General features: G+C 43.2%; 1 protein-coding gene and 1 non-coding gene across 2 annotated transcripts in view; both read right to left on the minus strand.

Annotated features, from left to right (window-relative positions):
- Positions 1 to 16,674, minus strand: part of NXPH1 (neurexophilin 1) — a 201,699-nt gene that overhangs the window by 39,979 nt on the left and 145,046 nt on the right. The gene's annotated exons all lie outside the window — the stretch shown is intronic.
- Positions 4,891 to 4,965, minus strand: TRNAP-GGG (transfer RNA proline (anticodon GGG)). Its single transcript has one exon. It is a non-coding gene; the product is annotated as a tRNA-Pro (tRNA).

Raw genomic sequence — 16,674 nt, forward strand, 5'->3', positions numbered from 1 at the left:
ATCTCATTTGCCATTTTAATGTCCATTCTTCCAGTATGCAGAGATCCTTCTGGAGCTCTTCACAGTCCGATTTTGTTTTAACCACCCTAAATAATTTGGTGTCATCTGCAAACTTGGCTACTTCACTGTTTAACCCCAACTCCAGGTCATTGATGAACAGGTTGAAAAGCTCCGGTCCCAACACAGATCCCTGAGGCACCCCACTGCTCACATCCCACCATCACATCCCGTATCTGATAGGATAACTTTGCTGTAGACTTTAGGTAAGAGTAATCATTCCTTTTATTCATGGTGGTGCAGACAAGCACTAACTTTGTCCTCAGATAGACACAGGTTTCTCATAATGCTCAGTGGTTTCTTGGCAAGTACAGAATCTCTGGGTTGGTTTTTTTATTTACATTATTTATATTCTGCCTTTTCCCTGAGATTCAAGACAGATTACAGAGTATGTACACATAAAGAATGTGCATATGGAATTGTTTCCTCCACATAAGTAAGTTTGGAAATGAGCATGGAACCTCCAGTTTCAAAACTGGAACAAGGAGCTCTGAATTCGAAGGCATTAGCTATCTCCTAAGGGTTTGTGGCCACCATTGCTGGTGTGCCATATGGTTTCCACCACTTGCATGACTAACCAAGATATTTTTCAGTGGTAGATATTTTTCAGTGGTAGACATTTTATAGAAACAAAGATCGTAGAAGTTACAATTCCATTTTTATATACAGATGTTTGAGTCAGCATCCTAAACACACCAAATGATCCACTGTCTACAGCTAAGTTCTGTACTACAGCCACATCTGTTCTGTTCCATCAAACAGAGATTCTCATTTGCAGGATCTACAACAGACATTCTTTCAATTGCAATACCCAACTAATGTAGTAAGGAAACAGTTCAACCAAGCCAGAATGATACCAAGAGATAACCTCCTACAGGATAGGCCCAAATGAAACAACAACAGAAGACCACTGATGGTCATATACAGCTCTCAGCTCAAATCAGTTCAATGCATCATTAACAACCATTCTCACAGGCATTGGGAGGCAAACCTTTTCTTGCCCACAGACAGCCTCCTAACCTTAAACAACTTCTCACCCACAACAATACCCTTCTAAACATGGACATGGACTCTGGGACCAGGGCATGCAAGAAACCAAGATGCCAGCTCTATCCCCATATCCACTCTGACAATACAGTAACTGGACCTAACGACGCTACCATGCCATCTCAAATTCATTTATTTGTTCATCTTCCAGCATTGTATATGCCATCAAATGTCAGCAATGCCCTTCCGCTTTCTGCATTGGACAAACAGGTCAGTCCCTACACAAAGGAATAAATGGAGATATGTCAGGCATTAAAAACTGCAACACTCAAAAAACAGTGGGAGAATATTTTAATCTTCCAGGTCATTCCATTGCTGACCTACGAGTGGCAGTCCTCAAACAAAGAAATTTCAAAGGGAGATTACAGCCCAACGTTGCTGAACTCAAGTTCATTCACAAGTTCAGAACAATAGACACACACACCCAGGTCTGAATGGGGACATAGGATTTTTCTCTCCCAACAGATGCTAATTCTGTGCCCCCAAGCATTTCCCTTCTGCTCTAATCAAGCTTACAATATACATTGTACCTTTGCCTCCTTTACAAGCATTCTTTACAACACTCTTCCCACCTTCTGAATAGGATGAAAGGACTCAGATCTCCGTTTCTGTTCTATTCTGTTGTTGGTCTCTAAGGTGCTACTGGATTCAGATCTAAATGTATAGATGTGTTACTTTATATAATGGTAGAATTTCACCCTGGAGAAATCTCTAGGAAAATTCACGGTTATTTTTCTGACATGAAAAATTACTTGAGATTTAAGCTTGGGGGGGAAGAGGATGAGGCTCTGGGGTGATGCAACGATGCTTTTGACTGCACAATCCGATCCACTGTAGTTAGATTTGCTTCACTGCAGTGGACTAAGCAATCTGTTGGTCCCTTTGGTCTCTCTCTGTCTACCCAGAGGACAGCCTGTGTCTTCCAACAGAGGACAGGCTACACTTTGACTTGAGACAGCTGCGTTCAAATCCCTGATCAGTGATATTATCACTGCCTTCGGCAAGTTGTCATCTCCCATCCTAAAATGGGGATATGAATAATGTGCTTAATGGGACTGTTGTGAGGACTGAAGGATAATGAAGCAGTTGAATAATGAGTGCTATAGAAATGGTAAACAGTTACTAAAACCCTGAGTGGTGCCATAGAGGGATAAAGTCACATAGTGGTAAATGAGACTTTTTACATTTACTTATCATGGTGTTCTTTCCTTTGTTGTGGTTGTTTATGTCACTTCCCCAGAGACATTGTACTTTGTTTGAAGCACTTCTCTGAATTACCGTCAGACTTGATTTCCTATTGTACCTTATTACAATAGTCTGGGTGAGTTGAATATTCATGTGGGTGGTGTTAATTTCCATTTGTCTGCATGCATTTTTGATTTAATTAAAGTTATCTATTAGGATCATTTTTGCATCTTCCTTTTGCTCTCAGTGGCTACTTCATGTCCCTCCTTTTATCTAATAATTATAGCCTAAAGCATTTGTTAGATCAAATTAGACAGAGGCCCTTTATTATTTCCAGTTTTAGTTTGCTGAATCATATCATTATTTTAGAACTGGCAGATGATGCAGCTGATAACTAACAGCAGAAATTATTAGACAGAGTCTTCTGAATCCCCTTAGCTGTGCACTCAACTTTTAAGGTGAAGCAAGCTGCAAATTACTGTCCACAATCCAAAAACCACACACACAAATGAACAGTGTGAACAGCATCTCTAATGCTATAATTCAAAGAACAAAGCACTATGGGAAGGCTTCTTTGTAGTGTTCAACAATCTAAAATAGGTCTGCTGAACTGGTAAGCCATTGAGTCCAGTCCATTGAGTCCAGGTTTGAAATGGCTTCCATGAATATCCCTCCATGAGTGTTCCCCAAATATATAAATGAGCTGCTATGCTCAGAGTAGAGAAGAAATCACACAGGAATGGAAGGACTCAATTCCCAAATGGCTTCAGTGAGGTGGAAGGGCCTTGGCTTTTCCATTTGGGCTTGCACGGTCTTGGGTTCTGCACTAAGGTTTATGCAAGTCACACCTTCATCTACTCCAACTATAGCACTGCCACAGCCAGCAACAATCGGCTGGAGATCAGTTGTAATAGCGGGAGATCTCCAGCTACTATCCGGAGGTTGGCAATCCTAATTACAACTGATCTCCAGAATAAAAAAGATCAGTTTACCTGGAGTGGCAACTTCAGAGGGTAGACTTCATGGAATTATACACCACTATGATACCTCCCCTTCCCAAATCCCACTCTCCCCAGGCTCAAAGAATTTCCCAACGTGAAGTTGGCAACCCTACTTCTCTCTTAAAAGTATGAAATTTTTATATCAAATGTTAAGATGCATGCCCTGCACTTACTTTCATCGCTTTGCAAACATTCTTAGAGTTAAATAATTAATTTATGTAGACATAAATGAACCAAAAAGGAAGAGATAGATGTAATTACATGGACTGTACAGGCTGTACAGGCCTAATATGAACATGTTACAGAATGAGGTAATAGAATCCTGGGGCACTAGAATGGACTAAACCGCTTTATTCTGCAAGTACATATTTGCTTCCTCTAGATTAAAACAGCATGCAATCAAAAAACTAAGACAGTAGGGAGAAGGCTGGCTGAGAACTTTTGTTCCCTGAGATATTAGTTTTCTACTTGGAAAGAGAGTTTTTCACCATCGTGAACAATTCAAAATGGTATCACCGACATGCAATGGCACAGTCCACTCTCAAGATGCTAGTGGGTCTAGTGGGTAAGAGTGTCAGACTAGAATCTGGAAGACCCAGGTTCGAATCCCCATGGAAGCTCACTGGGTGATCTTGGGCCAGTCACACTCTCTCAGCCTAACCTACCTCACAGGGTTGTCGTGAGGATAAAATGAAGGAGAAGAGAATGATTTAAGCAGCTTTGAGTCCCCATTAGAAAGAGAGGCGGGGTTAAATGAATTAAATGAATAAATAAATACATAAATTTCAATCTGCTTGTCTGTGTAGACGAGGCTTCATTGAGGTGTGAAGCTGTTACATAATGAAAATATTTATACTTTAATTTCCAAAGACAACCAGTACTGAGAATTATGAAAGCTTCATAACTAGATGACATTTCTGTGACTCTTGTGAGGTGAAACTACCAGATTTTGTTTGGTAAATGAGTCCTAGCAAGATCTTAAATGGATAAAGGGGATAAAAGACACTCACAACAGTGGCTGCTATTTAGAAAGTCGATACCATCCCACAGATACTACACAATGGTCTCTAAGAACACGGCTGTTTCTTATTTATTCAAAGAAGGAGAGAAATCTACAGGTTCTTGGCCACTGCTGTGCAACAAGCGCAAATGCAAATCTTTATGACAATCATCAGACATAACTACTCCACAATCGTCCCCTATCCTGGCCTCAGATACATTTCGACATAATTTATCACACCCCCAGCACAATTCCAATGTTACTAAATTCCTGCCATGAACATTTACATGTCTTGGTATCGATGAGCATAAAGGCACTGTTTCCCTGACCAAAGGTGCTTCTATTAATAACTATTAGTACCAGCTCAGGTATGCCATTGTTATTTTTTTATTATTTATTTAGATTTCTACCCTGCCCACAATCCCCATCTGAACCCGGGGTGCTATTAGCGCTATTTACTCCAGGCAATCATGAAGCTGCTTTTTACTGAATCAGACCCGCTGGCCCATCAAACTCAGTATTGTCTACACAGACTGACAGCGGCTCTCCATAGACTCAGGTGGAGGTCTTTCCCATCATCTCTTAATTGCTCCTTTTTGCTGGAAATGCCAGGGATTGAACCTGGGACCTTCTGCATCCCAAGCAGATGTTCTACCACTGAGCCACAGCACCTCCCATTTCTTGGTGAGCCACATATCTTGCCTAGGGCTGTCAATTCGGTTCGGCCCGAACTGAAAATCAGCCGAATTTCCCTTGATTCGGCGGTTTTTAGTTCGGGAGGTACCGAACTCAAAACTGGCGGGCAACCGGAGGGGCCGAATTCAGCGAGCTCGGGAGTTCGCGAATAAATTCGGCCAATTCGGGGCCGTCAGTAAGCAGCATAACCTTCAGTAAGCAGCATTCTCCTCCCCCGGCCAATCGGTGGCCAAGCTGGGTCTTCTTCTGGCCAATCAGTCAGGATTGAGTACTGGAGGAATCAGCTGATGTGCGGCCGGCCGGGGAAAGAGAGAGAGAGAGGGAAATCCTCATGTGTGTGTGAGGGGGTGCTTGTGCACATTCGCTCCTTTCCGTGGCTGCAGGGGGCGCATTTTTTGGGGTACCGACCCCAAACTTTCAGGGGATATTCAGACAGGTTTTCTTAAGAGACCACCCAAGTTTTGTAAACATTGGGTCAGGGGGTCCCGAGATATGGGCTCCCCCCTTTTTCTTTCCATGGCTGCAGAGGGCGCATTTTTGGGTGTGCCGACCCCAAACTTTCAGCGGAGCATCAGACAAGGCTTCTTAAGATACCCCCCAAGTTTTGTAAACATTGGGTCAGGGGCCCCCGAGATATGGGCTCCACCCCTTTTTCCTCTCCCCCCTTTTCCATTTTCGTGGCTGCAGGGGGCGCTTTTTTGGGGGTGCAGCCCCCAAACTTTTATCATAGCTTCAGAGAATCCCTCTTAAGAGACCACCCAAGTTTTGTAAAGATGGGTTCAGTGGGGGCTGAAATATCGGCTCCCCCCCTTTTCTCTTTCCGTGGCTGCAGGGGGCGCATTTTTGGGTGTGCCGACCCCAGACTTTCAGCGGAGCTTCAGTCAAGGCTTTTTAAGAGACCACCCAAGTTTTGTAAACATTGGGTCAGGGCCCCCCGAGATATGGGCTTTCCCCTTTTCCCTATTGGGATGAATGGATCACCCTCGAGAGATGCATACATATGGATCTTATATTGGATACAAATGGAATCATATTGGATTACCCAGCCTCCCAGCCCCTCCTGCTGGAACAGAAGACAGCCACAGTAAGACCCCTTTGGGGGCTTTAATCTATATTTTTTCTTTTCTGTGTGTGTGTGGGGGGGGGAAAGCAGAGTCTGTGTGTGTGGGGGGGGAGGGAGCAGTTTCTGTGGGTGGGGGGGGAAGCCAAAGGGGGCTTTTGCCGGTTCTGCCTGGGGTGTGTGTTCCCCCTCCAGTCTCTCTCTCCCTGGTTTGAGGAGGGGCTTCATTTTTATTCTTCAGGTTTTTCCTCATTCATAAGATCAGTTAGGTTATTTTGATGCTTGCTCAAAACTGGTTTTCAAATGGTGACTTAAAGAATGCATCTTCCTGGTCCCAAGTCCAATGCAAAAGGAGAAATTCCACCCCCTCCTGCTCATTATGCATAGCTAGCTGCCTCTGTCCCTTTCCATGGTATGCAAACTCCCAGGTGTCAGGTGTTGCTTTGCACTGTTGCAAAGGTGTTGCATTGCCTGCTTGTGTTGCTTTGCAGTTGTATTGTTTTGCAAAATTCTTCACACCTGCCCCGCCCTTTGCATGTTTGCAAAGGTGTTGCTTTTCAGTTGTGTTGCTTTGCAGTTCTTAGCACCTGCCCCGCCCTTGCTCTCATCAGCTGTTTGTCGGGCGGGAGCTTTGTGTGTGGGCGGCAAGCTCTGCTAAGAGATACACATTAAGGGTGGGGAGGACCCCTTTCAGGGCCCATATCTCAGCCCCCCCTGACCCAATCTTTACAAAACTTGGGGAGTCTTTCAATATACGTCCTTTGAAGCTCTGCTGAAAGTTTGGGACCTCTAAGGCCAAAAATGCCCCCCCCCCAGAGCCGCGGAAAGGCGCGGTTGTGTTTTTAATGGCTTTATTCGGCCGAATTTTTTTTCCGAACTTTGAATTCCGGCCGAATTGAACGGATCCGAAGTGGGGGAGTTCGGACTTCGGCACGTACCGGACCCACAAGGGCCAAATTCGGCCGAATCCGAACTGTACTGAAATTTTTTTTTTGACAGCCCTAATCTTGCCATTCCTCTTTGATACTGAAGAAATAAATACTACGTGCATGAATCTATAACCATCCATCTTCTTTGGACGTAACTATGAACGTGTCCCTTATTGTTTCAACATACTAATAAGGGGTGGGAATCAATATCGGCTTCCAAGTTGGAGAGGCGATCAGTGCAGCCCTGAGCAGAGTTCCAGCCTTCCCATTCTACTGAAGTCATCATCCTTCCCACTTACATTCCATCAATACTTCAAGCTCACCATTTCCCCGATACACCCCCCACACGGAAGTCTAATAATTTTGGTTAGATTTGGATTTTAGATGTTTGCTCCATGATTTTCAGACGCCATTTTCCAGAGCTTTTTTTTTTCTTTGCCCAGTCTCTGGGGAGAAGAAAATTGCCTTGGATATTCATTCTTTGCCAGCTTCTGAATTTATTTTTTCCTGGCAAGATGCGTTGTCCCAATTCACAGATGCTACACCGCTGTAAAACAATGGCAAATGGGCTCCTGTCACTGTTTTGGGTGGAGGACAGCCACATCTATTGTGTGTGTGGCTCATGCTGTACCCACAGGGTCACTCTCTTAATACTGAGGAGCCACCCACTGTTTACAAAAACACCAACAAGCTGGGCAGGCATCTGCAAAAGCCTCTCGACCCAGAGCCCAATCAACTTGCCCTCCAGCAGAATTAGAGATCAAACTTGAGAAAGGCACAAGCGGTGGTGAAAGGTGAACCAGAGTTAAGATGAAAAGTCTGAGACTATATGCAAAATGCGTGTATAAAAGCTGGCCGTAAAACACCAGCAGAATTGCCTTTCAAACGTTAGCACTTCTTGCTTCTTCCCGTAGTTAAGATGCTTCCCTAAGTGCCCACATCTGACCATTCTGGGCTCCTAACCGAGTTGTTTAGTTTGCCTTTTAAAAGAACATATCAACAATAAGATTGAAAATGCCCTAGATTGAATGTACGTCTCTCTTCATCTCATTATCTTTCCGCACATAGGCATAGCATCAATAGTGCACAGCAGTACCTTTGCACTGCCAAGTTTACAGCATGTAATCACGGCTGGATCAATGCTCCATATTGTGTGCCCCCCCCTTTTTTTTGCTGCTGGGAGCAGAGCCCAGCAGGAAGATCAAACAGAAAATAGTGGAATTCCCAAAGCAAACCAGAACCTAAAGGCTGACAGTTTTTCTAGAGTTTCTACGGATGATCTTTCTCATACTCTACATCAAACCTCTGATTCACATTTCAGAACTGTCTCTTACTGGTGGTAGTCAAGTGTGTGAAAAGGTTGATACTTGCACACAACTTACGTGGGGAGACATATACAGCCCAGCATAAAAACCTAAGACAGTCCTACCAGATGTTGGTGTAATTGGTAATATATACAACCTATTACATACCTGGTCTGTTGTATATTGCTTTTATATGTAAATATATTTGTAATGTGTGTGCATGTTTTATATATGATTTAAATAGACCACTGAGGAAGGCCATATAGGCAGTAACGCGTTTGGCTTGTGGTGACAGACATCAACCTTAGGAAATGCCATTGTGCTATTTTAATGGTTTTTAAATAATTTTAATCTTGATATAGTGCTTCTAATAAATTATATATTTTCATTATTTATATATTTTTTTCATCCCACCCAACCTTGGGTACCCAACTTCTGTTTTCCAGGTTGGGTTCTATTCCCCTCTTTTTTCTTCTACTATTGCACTTAGGAGCCACAATGGCAAACAGGGATTTTCATGTTTTCAGTTATTCTGATGATTGAATAGCATCTCTACTAGATCAGCCCCAATTTTTTAACTCGATTGCACCTTTAGAATGTAATACAAACTTATGGGAGACTTTTAGAAGGTCTAATGAGAAAAAGACGAAATTAGACACACATGCAGGAGCCCTGAGGGATTATTGCAGGAACAAAATCATACCCAGGGGGTTACACATTAAAAAAAAAAAAAAGGAATGTTCCCAAACAATGACCAATTTAAGGATAGGTGGTATGCTATACTTAACAAGTGTTCCATGGAACTAATGGCACTTTTGAAACAAGTAGTCAAGTGTGTCCATGTGGGCTCTGGCATTTCCCTTTCAGGAACAGCATGCCCCCCTTTTTATTTGAACCACAATGTGGTTCAGGTGCACTGCCAGAGTAACGATCACAATGAGTAGCCATGTTAGTCTCCCTGTAGCAGTAGAAAAGAGCAACAGTCCAGTTGCGCCTTAAAGACTAACAGGATATGAGTTTTCGTGAGTCACTTCTTCTCATACCCCTCTCACTCCCCACCCCGTCAAATGTTTCAGTACCCTTTGCACCCTTTCAGTACACAGCGCACAATCTAAAGTTAGCTCACTGTTATACATTTTATTTATCCTACAGTAGTGTTTAACTCCCCTGACCTGGATGGCCCAGGCTAGCCTGATCTCGCCAGGTCTCAGAAGCTAAGCAGGGTCGGCCATGGTTAGTAATTGGCTGGGAGAGCACCAAGGAAGTCAAGGGTCGCTATGCAGAGGCAGGAATGGCAAACCACCTCTGTTAGGATATGAGCTTTCATGAGCCACATCTCACAAAAGCTCATACCCTGCCAGAAATTTTGTTAGTTTGTAAGGTGCTCCTGGACTCCTATTCTTTTCTATTGCTAGTGACAGACTAACATGGCTACCCATCGCGATACACCTCTGTTAGTCTCTTTGCACCTATGTTAGTCACATGTGCCCCCAACAGACTTTTCTGCAAATTTACGGGACTCCCTGGGTCTGCAGAAAAATCTGAGAAGTAAAAACAAACCAGGAGGTTTAATTCCCTCTGCTTTGTAAAAAAAAGAAAGAAAACAAAGCATAGTCTACACACGGGCAGCCAATGCACCTACCGTTGGGATGAGAATGCCAGCAGCCGCTTGGGCCCACCAAGAGATGGGATGTGGGGGCAGGGGGCCTCGGCAGGCAAGCCTGGAGCCACTCCAGGCTCACCCCACCGAGATCAGGACCGTTTGTGTGTGTGGGGTGTGTGTGCCAGTGGCAGACTTGGCAGGCGAGCCTGGAGCAACTCTGAGTTGGCCTTCCCGGTTGGCAACCCTAGCTACTAACCTGAGAACTGTTTCATCAATACCATTTTAGGCTACTTCGTGCACCTTTATGCCCTGACTTATTTTTATAGCTTATTTTTAATGGCGGTTGAATATCGGTTGTAATGGGTTTTAAAAAATGATTTTATTGCATTTATTTTGTGAGCCGCCTCAGGATGGGATCTGGAGAGGTAACATACAAATTTTCTAAATAAATGAATCATGAAAGATAGGCCAAGGCCATCCCATCCTGCATGCCTATTGGTGGTTGGGTTGTAGTTCAAATCCATGTCTCTTAAGTCTCAGTCTAGTGAACACAGTGGGTCAATGTGGGTCAGTAATCTATATCAAGTATTAAGCAAACAGTAAACTGCCACAAGTGACTTTAAGGTTTTAGTGAACCTTGGCACTCAGAGCACAACGGATGATAACTGCTCACTAATTGACGGTCACATTTCACATCCAGGCCTTGGTCCATTGGATTCTTCACTTGCCCTCCCCACAAAAATTCTCATGACTTAGATTGCTCTTTTACAGTATGTTTATGGGATAAGGTCCAACCCTGATCTTGCTTGTCTGGAAATGGAGGTAGGGTAAGCATGAAGAGGGCCCATAGTGTGGGCTCCTTCCATATGGCCCAAGGCTTCTCAAGTTATTTTGGGAGTGCTTCTGCAGCTCCTATACCTCTGATTCACCTAAAAACAGGCTTTATATTGTTCCTCAAAATGAAATGATAGACTGAGGTGGCAGAATTCTGGACTGTACCCCTTCTGAGTCCAGGTGCAAGAATGATCTCCAAAACAAGGGAGAAACCCTTTTCAGTCATTATTATTTTTGCACTCCTTCCTAGCACGCTGAAAAAGCATACTGTGCCGGGCCCTCTCAATACACACATTCACCATTTTGTGTGAATAAAGCAAGCTTCATTATGTGTGAATGCATACTCTCAATAAACAGGGATTTCAACTGGATATACCAAAGCTAGAAAATATGCAGATTACCTTATTCACATTATATGGCAAATGTGTGTTACAAGAGGACTGCTGCCCCAGTACATGAGGTCTAGAAAGAGAAGACTATGTGCTAATCTGGCCCATCAGAGAGATGTAGGACTGTCAGGTCTCCCACCAAAAGCCCTAGTTGCCTGCCTCTGTTCTGAGTAGCAGCTGGAGAGTTTTTAAAAATACACAGCGATAATGGCTATGCCAGAAGTGACATGGGGTAGCTCTAGGAATCACTGTAAATGCTATGGCTTTACCACTGAGTTTCTGGTAATTCCTAGAGCAGCCCTAGATCATTTCCAGGCTTTTCCTGGAAAGGACATAGCAGTCTAGGACACCTAGAAGAAGAGTTGGTTTTTATATGCCAACTTTCTCTACCACTTAAGGGAGACTCAAACCGGCTAACAATCACCTTCCCCTCCCCACAACAGACACCTTGTGAGGTGGGTGGGGCTGAGAGAGCGTGACTTGCCCAAGGTCACCCAGCTGGCTTCATGTGTAGGAGTGGGAAAACAAATCCAGCTCACCAGATTAGCCTCCGCAGCTCATGTGGAGGAGTGGGGAATCAATCCCAGTTCTCCATATCAGACTCCACAGCTCCAAACCACCGCTCCAAACCACCGCTCTTATCTAGGGTTGCCAGGTCCCTTTTTGCCACCAGCAGGAGGTTTTGGGGGCAGAGCCTGAGGAGGGCAGGGTTTGAGGAGGGGAGGGACTTCAATGCCATAGAGTCCAATTGCCAAAGCGGCCATTTTCTCCAGGTGAACTGATCTCAATTGGCTGGAAACCAGTTGAAATAGCAGGAGATCTCCAGCTAGTACCCGGAGATTGACAACCCTACACCCACCCCATTTCTGCCCCCAACCCTCTCACCAACCCTCTCTCTGGTGTGAATTATTTACTTTTAAATATCTCATCCATCTGTAATGTAAAGTGGAATGGTCCAGTCTACGACTCTGCAATGTGTATATATTACCCCTTATGGCAGCGGGCCATTCCAGTTCTCCCTGTAGTATTAGAATCACCTTCCCTTTTTTTAGCATCTTCCTTTCCTGGACCAGCAGAATCAAAAGGTGCTGAGAGGGGCATGATACTCTTTTGGCTGATATTGCATATCACCTTTTTCATTTCACTTGGTGCTTAAACCAAGTATATGAAGGCTTCTTCTTTTTTTTTTTTTTTAAAGGTAGTTTGCCATTATTAGTTTGGGGATGTTTGTTACACACTAATCATATTGCTCTTCCCTAGATGTTCAGCAAGGACTTGACCCAGTGCCCATTTGCAGGATTGGGAAGGCTCCCGCTGATCTTTGGACCCAGTCCAGATTGACTAGAAATTGAAGTCTCTTGTTTGCACTAAAAAAAGACCAAGGAGGAAAACAGAAAGTAAATCTTTATATTTAAATTACTGTAGACTTTGCAAAATGCAATAAATGCCAGTAAGGCAGAAATATCAGAACAATCGTTATTGAAATTAAAATCAAGTATTGCTCCTTCAAAATACTTTTTTAAAAAAATTATCATTCATTCTCACACACACCCCAAAACCCCCAAAACCCCGCTAGCACTAAATAAACAGCTCCAGTGCCAATTTGGTTCAAGGAGTTTTGAGTTTCTGCTCCCTCTGTATGCAACAGCGTGGAGTTGATGAGAATTTTGACATTAAGCTGTTTGTACACCTGCTGTAGCTGAAATGAAAACATTAATTGACTTTCATAATTAAAAATTGCTTCCAGGGTTGTTGGCCAAATACTAACTTGAAGCAGAGAAAGCTACTTAAGGGCGGGGGGAAATAAAACCACTTAGGTGTAACTGTGTCTCTTGGCAATGCTTTTTAAAGCAATGAACGTTCAGAATGCTTTTCCTGATTTATTAATTCTTTTACTTCTTTCTTAGGTGTAGCTCCTTTGCTATTCTATGGGTTCATGGAAGTTTACAGTAATTTCAACTGGCTCCAAAGGGCTCAAAATCTACTTATAAGTATGGGCGGCTTGTGGAAACAAATGAGAGTAAAACCAAAGTAATAATTCTTTTCTACTCACTGATTAACTGCACTGAGGGCACAGGATAAAAGAGGTGCATGAAGGGAGAGAGAAAGTAGGAGGAAAGTTTCTTCCCATTGCAGAGAAATTCTGAAGGCCTAATTTTTAGCAGAGATCTACCCAGGGTTACCCGTCCTCCTGTGTAGGCAGACAATCCCCCAACCTCAGCTCCCACATCCCATTGCCATTCTGAGCAGTGGTGGGATAAAAAAGTTTTAGAGGCAGCTGGGCCAACAGTGTAATGTGACTTGCAGGGAAAACCCACAAGTGGTATCAGCCCACTCTAGGAATCACTGGAAACTCTATGGGTTTACCATAGAGTTTCCGACAATTCCTAGACAGGAATAACTTCATGATTTCCCCAGAAGTGATGTCATAATATTGCTGATGGCTGCCCACCATGTCCCCGCCCCAACACTCCCCTGCTGGATGCCAGGCCATGCTTGGCAACCCTAGGTAAACTGAAGTTCAATCCTAGAATGCATTGCCATTATCAGAGTTCAGCCATAGAACATAATTTATTTTCCCTTCTACTTAAATTTAATTTATTTTCCCTTCTACTTAAAAAGCACCCAAGGTGGTTTACAACGTAAATATAAACATCTAACAATGACATACAATTAACAAAATACCATTTCAATAGACCATAAAATTAGATAATAAAAACAAAGTAACAGAGATTATAGAGACCCCATCAAAGTGAACCTAGAATACTTTTTCCTTCACAGTAAGTGAAATCAAGCCATGGCACGAACATAAGGCCAACCTCACTGCATGCAATTTCAAGCAATCTTGAACCTGAAATATAATTATTTTATGTATTATGTTTTGACTATACATACCATACACAGAAGGCAATGTAAATGCCATACCTGCCCCCTGTTTTGTTCTCATAAAAATCCTGTGAGCTAAATTGGTTAGCGAATGGTCCAAGGTCAACCAGGGAGTTTGATGGTAGGCAGTGGACTTGAACCCCATCTGTGTGTGTGTGTGTGTGTGTGTGTTAAGTGCAGTCAAGTCGCTTCCGACTCATGGCGAACCTATGAATGAAAGTCCTCCAAAATGTCCTGTCTTTGACAGCCTTGCTCAAATCTTGCAAATTGAAGGCTGTGGCTTCCTTTATTGAGTCAATCCATCTCATGTTGGGTCTTCCTCTTTTCCGGCTGCCCTCATCTCCCTGGTCCTATTTCAAGCACTATACCACACTGAGTTTCATGGCTAGGGTTGCCAACCTCCAGGTACTAGCTGGAGATCTCCTGCTATTACAACTGAACTCCAGACGATAGAGAACAGTTCACCTGGAAAAAATGGCTGCTTTGCCAATAAGACTCTATGACATTGAAGTCCCTCCACTCCCCAAACTCCACCCTCCTCAGGCTCTGCCCCAAAAACCTCCCCCTGGTGGCGAAGAGGCACATGGCAACCCTATTCATGGCAAACACTCATCCTTACTGCTCCTTACTGCTTAAACTCTAGTCTCTCCTCAAATTTTATTTAATTATTTTCTATTCAGAACATTTTTATTCTGCCTCTCCAGGAACCTTAGCTTACAACTAAAAATAATTAAAGCATTACAAATACTAATGAAAATCCAGCATTAAAAGCCCAGTTCAGCATAAAAACATAAAAATAGAACACTGACAGCTTAAAATAAGTTTCCAGACTAAAACAATGTAAAAATCAGGCCCTTATTTAATAAAAGTCTTCAGGAACAGAAAGATTTTGGCCTGGCACCTAAAAGAAAGAAATGCAGGTGCCAGTAGCCTTACCAGGTACCCTGTCTCCTTCGGCAGGAGGTTTTTGGAATGGAGAGGGGGTCACGCGCTCGTGGCCGCGATCACGTCACTTCCAGCTTACCCCTGGAGTTTGAGTGGTAAAAGACCCATTGCGATGCGGCACTTCCGGGTGTAAAATGCATCACAAGGGGCCATTTACCACTCAAACTCCCAGTTGGTGGGCAGCCAGGTGGATTGGCAGGGGTTTGCCCACCACCACCTGGCACTTGGCCACCCTAGGCGCCAGGCGAGCCTCAAGTGGAAGGGCCACTATCAAGGTGCCACTACTAAAAAGGCACTGTCTCTGGTTGCCTTCATCTCCTCCAAGACTGCCGGAAGCTGTGCGGCCAGCACCTGCTCTGAAATGTGAAATGGTGAAGATTCAGGTACACAGAATGACCCACCACTGCAAACCATTTTGAATGGTCTAACCGACCACTCATCTACAGTAAAAAAATTAACTATAAACTCCCAAGTTACAGACCAACAAGTGGATCAGTATAAGTCATAAGAGCAGAAATGGTAACGTGTTCTTGAAATCAACAAATACAGATACCCAAAATATTTCATCAGAACAACTAAACACTTTTTCCCCTAGAAGCTTACCGTTATTTTAGTGGTCACTAGGTTGCCAACTCCAGTATGGGAAATTTGTGGGTGATGCCTAAGGAGGGCCGGATTTAGAAAGGGGGGCAGGGAGCTCTCTGGGATATGAATGATGCCATAGAGTCCACCCCCTGAAACTGCCATTTCCTCCAGAAGAACTGTTGTCTGTAGTCTGGATATGAGTTGTAATTCCAGGATAAATCCATTTCCCACCTGGATGCAGGCAACCTTAGCCACTAATCAAAGTCTCTATTGAGAGATTTGTAAAAATCAATCTTTGTGGCCTTCCCATAAAGGACGATTTATCATTCTCCTTTGCTCACATGAGTTTCTCTCTCTCTGCATTCCATAAATATTATTGGGTTTGCACTGAGGACTGCCTTATATGAGGTGACCAAACAACAGACAGATTTAACAAGCCCTTTTCTGCTGGGTCTTTCATTCTTCTGGAACCAGTTACAAAACAAGAGGGTCGTAGAAATGGCTTAACCTATGATTCTTCACAACGACTTCTATCAGTGTTGAGCTCAGAGCCATTTTCTTCCTCTCTATTATATTGTTAGCCCAGTGGAGAAAAGAGACAGCTCAAACATGTCGCAGACTAAGCAGTAGGAGTTCTCTTAATATTAATGGTGATAAATCTCTCACTGGCATATGTGAAATACTCCATATTTTTTGGTGGCGGTTGGGAGGCTACTATAGAATTGTGGGAGTCAATGGATTTTTAAAAGCTCTCTTTCTCTCTCCTTCTCAGCGCACATAGTCAGACAGGGACAGATGGATAAAAAATATCTTACCATATTACCTTTCCATCACAGACTGAATTAAAAACTTGTGAGTACTTAATAATATTAGATTACATAATGAATATGTGAAAGGGTAAAAGGATTGTTTTGTTGTATATATCTTTATTTTAAACGGAGCAATGTTAGGTCATCCCTATCTCCCCAGGCAATCAACAGGAACTATTTTTATCCATTAGATGCAAGAGAGGGATATGAATATTCAAATACAATTTAATTAATTTTCTGAAAAGCGAATGTCTTTCTGCCAGCACATGGATTATCACAAATTTATTCTTGAGAAATATGGAACAAAACAAAAAGCAAACTTTCAAGTTCAGAAACAAAGGCTA

This window comes from Euleptes europaea, chromosome 11 (genome assembly GCF_029931775.1).
Source record: "Euleptes europaea isolate rEulEur1 chromosome 11, rEulEur1.hap1, whole genome shotgun sequence".
NCBI lineage: Eukaryota > Metazoa > Chordata > Lepidosauria > Squamata > Sphaerodactylidae > Euleptes > Euleptes europaea.